Below are 7,529 nucleotides of genomic sequence, written 5' to 3'. Positions count from 1 at the left end.
TAATAATAATAATAATAATAATAATAATAATAATAATAACATAATAATAATAATAATAACATAATAATGATAATAATAGTAATAATAATAATAATAATAATAACAACATAATTATAATAATTATAATTATAATAATGGTGGCTGCTTGGATAGCGCACAGGTCCACCTTTCAGTGTCCATGGCGCTTAAAAAATGAAAGGATAGATATAATCATACATGTATATACATGTTCAAACGTGACAACAGAGAAAAAAATTCAAACAACAAACAAACGCAATCCATACCATATAAAGAATATTGTTCCGAACATTATAGACAGCCGCTTACTAGTATAGTCCTTAGCGTGAGAGGAACAGATACGTTTTAAGTTTGGATTTGAATGTTTCTGTAGATGACAGTTGCATTAACAGTATACTGAATAGGTAATTATTGATTCCACAATTTTGGTCCAATAGGAGAAAGCACGATCACCCCATCCATGTTTTACTCTGGGTGTTTGGATTAACAATGCATAGGTAGATACGGGGGGAAAAGAGTGAACTGAATGATGTACTAATGACAGAATCATGAAAATAATCTTTCTTTTTTTTTTTCTACAGGTAACCAATGTAAGGAACGGAGAATTGGTTATACGGAATCAAACTTATCAGTAAAAGTTAACAACCGGGGCAGCAGAATTTTGCAACCGTTGAAGTTTTGTGACATCTTTTTTCTTTCATTTTTTTTTTTTTTGAGGGGGGGGGGAGATTACACAACAACGAATTCTGAAAATCCAACCGAGAAAAATTCAAAGGCATGAATAGGTATCACAGCTGCAGATTTAGACAAATATTTCCTCATGAAACTTAAATTACGCAACTTATATCTAACATTCAGCTGAACTTGAGTTATATGACTTCGAAATGACATCTCCTGATCAACTTTAACTCCTGAATTACGGGCTGTTTATGACGAAGTATTTTATACTACAAGTGCTACCGATGTTGACATGACATGATCGGTAATCCACTTTACTTAACATATGCTTTGAACTCAATAACAAAAACTCAGATTTATCATCATTCAGTTTAAAGGGGCTGTACAGTACTGGTCACTGCAGTGGGGATTCATGTTTTTTACAATTGTACATTCCTAAGTGAAATAATGAGAAACCTCTTATGAAATATGAAAGAGCATGTAATTTTAAGAAGGATTCAACGTTTATTTGATGAAAATTGGTTGTCAAATGGCTGAGATATCAAAAAATGTGATAATAATAAAAGACTACAGGCCACAACTTTATTAGGATCTCTTTGTTTCACCTTGTTTTTGGATATATCGGCCACTTCAAAACCGATTTTCATCAAATAAACTTTTGATACCCCATAGAATATTGTATGCTATTTGACATTTCATAGAGAGGTTTCTGAATATCTCGCAAAACATTAAAAGCTAAATCCTCACCTCGACCAGAACTGTCCACACCCTTTAAGGCCATTGGATGTAGCACATTTTCAGGTCTTGCAAACATGCTTCAAGTTTTGCAATATGGTGGATGACAAAGACACGTAGGAAGTAAACCATACACATAATGCTAGCCGTTCCAGATTCGTAGAGACATCCCTTTAATTGATTTGATGGTAGAAGCCAATTAAACCGAAGTTTAGCTTCAGGCCTACAGATTCACACCCTCACCATGCTCACTGGGATTTGGTACCACCGTCAAGACCGTATAAAATGAATTCTATTTAGGAACCTATATATATGATACTCGAGACGTTTCTAGTGATTGATTCTTTCACATTCAAGCGAAATATTACATTAGGACCTATACATTCCACGATACTCTTTCAAACAAGGCGATTCGTTGACGACTATAATTGAATTGGAACTGAAGTAGATTTAACCAAGATTTCGGCAGGATCATACAAGAAAAAAAAAAATGCATGGGCACTGTGCATTTACACAACATTATTTTGATCAGTGTTTAACCGTTTTGGTTCTCGGAGAAAGTTTTATCTAGGACTATAGGAAGCCATTATACCAGACTGCTCATTTATGGCAGTGATTATTAGGTACCGTTCTGGATTCAGTATGTAACGCAGGAAAATTAGTAGAACACATCAGTGAAGTTTGCGGAAAATCGGACAATCCGTTAAAACTTAAGGCCTACATTTTTCGTGTTTTTACAGTTTGAATTCGGTGCTGCAATTGCTGGATGAAAAGACTAAAGCACTAAAGCTAAAGCATATCATCAGGCCTATAAATACAACATTTTGTGACGTCACGCAAGGACAATTATTCAAGAAAATAGGTGCGTATAGAAATCAACACATTTGCATTTTCTAGCATATAATGAAAGCACTTCAATTGACTTAGAAAACATGATTGTTACCCTAGATTATGACAGACCCTATTTTTTGAGAAATCCAGTCTTCATCATTTTCTTTTTCTAACTATTGTTGTTCATGCGTGACGTCGCCATTGTTAAATTATCTTTTTATCGATGGCGACAGCGTCTTAACATTTCGTAACTTTTTGACGGATTGTCCCATTTTCGTCAAACTGATTATGACCTCCTTGTTATTGCCACATTTACTTAATCCATGTTATACATGTAATTAATATTGGGTTTGATTACGATTCAAATGTATAATGCACGTTCCGGAAGATTCGGTATTACACGTAAATTTATTTAACTATTTAGTACAACAACCACGATAATAATGATGTTGGTGAGTTATATAGCCCTATTTGTATTAATCATAGTCAGAATCATTTCATTCGTATTTTGTAGGGCCTATAGTGAAGAAATGAAACAAAGTGAAACAGACAGACAAAAGAAAACTGAAAGTATTTCGATGATAACACCAGTGTAGGTGGCCTAACCAACCAAGAAAGCAACCCACGCAAAAACTTTTTTTTCTTTACACACAAGCATGCCTGAAGTGAGACCAGTATAGTATCATCCATTATACGCTATATCTACGCCTGAGATTTGTATCCAAGAAAGCATTACTTTCTCTAGTCTTCACTGCATTTCGTAATCTGTTTGTGCATTTATTTCGCAAGGACAGCGGAGGATTATTGTTCATGCAGGTAGCAAACGTGTGAACAAAGCAGACCTAAATACAAATAAATACTCAATAGTCATCGATTCAAAACTCCTTTGATTTGAATCAATCATTAGAAATACTCGAAATAGATGAATCTATGACAAAACAGTCAAGTTTTATCAAATTCAGGCATGCCCTTCCAAATGTTACAGGGAATCTAAGTTGGTGTTCTGTGCGACTGTTTACCTGCAGATGGTCTTGAAATCACATGCATGTATTTACAACAAGCAAAACGTGCAGCTCTTATCAGATTGCTAATACCATCGAAATGTGTGAAGGGATCGACTTCCTCTGTCTTGGTGGATATGCAATACCACATTATATCAATTATATTGACATCGTTGATGAAAGAAAGGTATCAAAATAAGTGACATTTATACGAGACAGAGTGATGGGCTTTCATGCAGTGTATCATTGAGGCTCCGAGTGACACGGACAGTTACGCCCTATGTATGCCAACTACATACATGAGATATTGATTAATTATGCCTATTTACTTTCGATTGATAATGATTTTCTTATTCAAATTACATGAGGGGCACTTTACAAATGTAACATTGAAGGAATTTGTAGATAATAAGATTTCCGATGAAAATAATTATCTTGTCCATCACGCGTAGCTGCTCCCAGAGAGATGATGTTGAATTTTTCAAAATGTTTTCAATGAAAAGTTCCAAACTTTGATCCTGATTGACTCGAATTTGACATTGAATCACTGACGAAACCTTAATGCTTTGTATAATGTATCATGTTTATGGTGTTTTTTCTCATTGAAGAAGAAAAAAATGTCTAGCATATAATATCCGTAACGATGGGTTTGCCACTAAATCACCTAATTGATCTAAAAATCAATTGAGGTGACGCAGGCTGGTAAGTGACGGGATAGGGGGGAGTGTTGAGTACAGAATTAATATCTAATGACAGGGCTCGACACTAACGGTGGCCCGGTAGCCCGGGGCCACCAAAAATGAAAGTCGGGCCACCAAATTTCAAAAAAGTTCAAATTTGGTGGCCCGCCTCGGGCCCTCAAAATTTTTTGAAAAGTAGGGGCCTATGTCAATAAATTCGTAACTTTTTTTTGCCGGAAATGCATAAATGCATGCAGTGAGTGTGTGACTCATTAAAAAAAAAAAAAACAGGACTTTTAATGTTTTTATTGTTTTGTTTTATTCGGGCCACCAAATATTTGAAATTGATGATTTTGGTGGCCCCATCGGGCCACCAAAAAAAAAAAAAAGTTAGTGTGGAGCCCTGTCTAATGATATACATGAACTGCACATTTTATAAAGTCTTTAAAATAAGTCACCTAAAATGAAGTATGTGTCATTATCATTTTCGGAAAGATAAATATCAACTCTTCCCATTAATGAGGCAATGACATCATTCATAACTTCATCCATTTTGCATTATGATTAATGAATTATTTAAGTTACTACATTTTCTAATTTCAACTTTGATTTTCACAAAATTTCCAAAAGCTGCTTAATTACGTTTCATTAGGCTTAATATTCATTGAGGTATTTTTGTTATTGTTAGCGTGAAATTTTACTTTAACTCCAGGCCATTGAATGGTTCAGATGACCCATGACGCTTTACAGTTTCTCATTAGAATGTTGGGCTGATTCTTTGTAGCACGAATTAGCAATAATAGAATTGATAGTGTTCTTGACTCTTGTCAAGTTTTGACATTGCCCGACGAAGCTTACATCCCGGAACAATGCTACACCACTCTGTTCCTCCTGATCCTCGGTAGCAAGATGATTATGATATAAAATATGATCCCATTAAGCCAGAGTAGCATTTCCAGTGTCATCATTTCCTCCAAGAACACTATCTTACATGTCATTGTTATCTACCATCCCAGCATTACCAGATATATCACCAGTTACACACCTGAGTCAAGGGAAACATAGTGGGACAAAATATCATTTGCCCTAATGTATACATAATTGCAATCAACCTATAATTTCTGTAATCTTCGGGACTCTTAATACAATTGCATGAGTTGTTTAATACCATCAAATAAAATGATCACACTATAAAGTTCGAATATACAGTGGACTCTTGAAACTTGAGTTGGACCTGTTGGACCGCAATGTTTAACTCACTTGACGCTGGTACAGAAAACATGGAACAACCTGGGTGATAATAAGGGCAAGACCCTCGAAATGAACAACGTATATACCACTAGAAATTATAGCCTGGGCATGCTGGGTAAATAAGACCACCATTATAATACTTAACGCGTGTATTATGCAGCTTGCTTCTTAACCCACCTGCCCCCCCCCCCCCCCCGCACACACACACACACACACACGCTTGCGCGCGTGGGCACACATACGCACACTCATGCACGTACCCACACAATATTATACATGCATTATCATAGATTATAATGATATGATTCATAATTCACATAGGGCTAGACATTTTGGCGATGACCCGTGGCCACTAAATATTTGATGTGGGACAACCCTATGTGTATTTTCGAAAAGGTTACTTTTGGTGCCCGATCGCGTAAACAGCATTCAAAATGGATTGCTATTTAGTTTCTTTTAATTCACCTTTTTTTTTTTCGGGCCACCAAAATTTGAAATTTAAAGATATTAATGACCCGATGGAATGGGCCACAAGAGAAGAAAGTCGGTAACTGCATACACCATACTCTACTTTGGGGAGGGGGGATTTCGTGTTTTGTTTGTTTGTTTGTTTTTTTTTTTGTTTTTTTTTTTTTCAGGCGAAAAGCAACTGATGCTTTTAAATAACCTTATTTCTCGCGTTACTATCATACTCATGGAACTGCGTCACACGTGGGCAAATTCCCATAATGGTTGCCCATAGCTGCATTTTGTGGTTTCGCGCGTTACAAACCGACTCACAAACATCATTGGGCTTGCCATAATCCGTTGTTTCAAATTATGTACACGTGTCAACAGAGGCCGAGCCGGAAAAATAATGTAAAAAAGGCATCTCAGTTCAGGTTAGTCGTTGGATACATTTTATCCTTTTGGTAGGCGTGTACAAGGCAGCTAGCTCAGGACTGAACTATTGCAATGCCACGAACTCTTGACTGGCTATCTGCTTGTACGGGATTAATGTCTTTGTTTCCATCGATGTATATGGAAGTTCAAATCTGCATCCTAGTCTGTGGGTAAAGTAAGAAACCCGTCTGTTGGCAACGATGAGCAGTTACAGCTATGGGTCACTGCCTATCATTTTGTGATAACCACGTTTTGACAGTCATTCACTCATCTACTTAGAATGGCGTTATCTGTTGAGACAGATCGTTTTCGGGATAATAGCTAATCAAAATCGTTTAATGATTCATTGAATGTTAATATAGCAGACAATGGATCCGATTCAACTATTTAGGATAATGGAATTTCTACCTGGTTAGTAGTATTTCTTAAGTATCTTAATTATAAAGATTATGAAATCGATCCAAATTACTTCGAGATGTTCACCATTAGACCTATTGTACATAACTTTAAGGGATTCATTATTATATTTCACTTTCTTTTTCATTTTCATTTTATTTATTCCGTATTTAAGCATATAGCATAAGCAATGTCGCACTAAAAATAGCTCGAGCTTCAAACAATAATTACGCATGTGAAACTCATCTTTTGTTGTTGTTGTTTTGACGCATAAAGCCTACTTTCCCCAACCGATGTTCGTTTCCTGTATCGCAACAATGTGTTCACATTAGAGTGATACACAAATTATCATATTGAAATATATATATATATATGTATGTATGTATATATATATATATATATATATATATATATATATATATATATATATATATATATAATGGCAAATTGAAAAGAAAAAAACAAGGCCAGAAGGCCTCGTGTTATAGGAGATGCCCTGAAATGAAGAAATCTTACGTACGATCGAGGTCACAATGCGAGTAACGTTGAAATTCAGCACGTATACATTACATAGACACCACAATTAACACACAGACGTACACACGCATACGTGTCACATATCATTACGCATACACAAGTGTATTGAACATGGATTGCAGACATGAGACATAAAGCAAAGAAACCACCGCTTCATGGTTCTAATGAAGAAAAAGAAGAAACATGGAAGAAAATGACCAATCGCTTTAGGTATATTGTGTACCCGGTGTACTTATTGACTAATGTCTCGAAGGCAAAGCTATATCAAGCACATCACACTTAATTGCCTAGCTTGTGCCTATCACGCTCATTACATATTCATAACTTGATGACCACGTGGTGTCATGACAGCGCAAGCAGCCGATATCGCACCACGCACGTCTACTCGAAAATCACAACATATGGTACAGTAGATACCAGCATGATACAATGATTTCTACCCGTCCAGCCTTGCACTAAATGCTCTTCGCATTATTATAACTCAACGTGAAGGAATAGCAGCATTATTTTATTCATCACC

The sequence above is a fragment of the Diadema setosum genome, chromosome 15 (genome assembly GCF_964275005.1).
Source record: "Diadema setosum chromosome 15, eeDiaSeto1, whole genome shotgun sequence".
Lineage (NCBI taxonomy): Eukaryota > Metazoa > Echinodermata > Echinoidea > Diadematoida > Diadematidae > Diadema > Diadema setosum.
The sequence above is the reverse complement of the archived record's forward strand: the minus strand, read 5'-3'. Positions refer to the sequence as shown.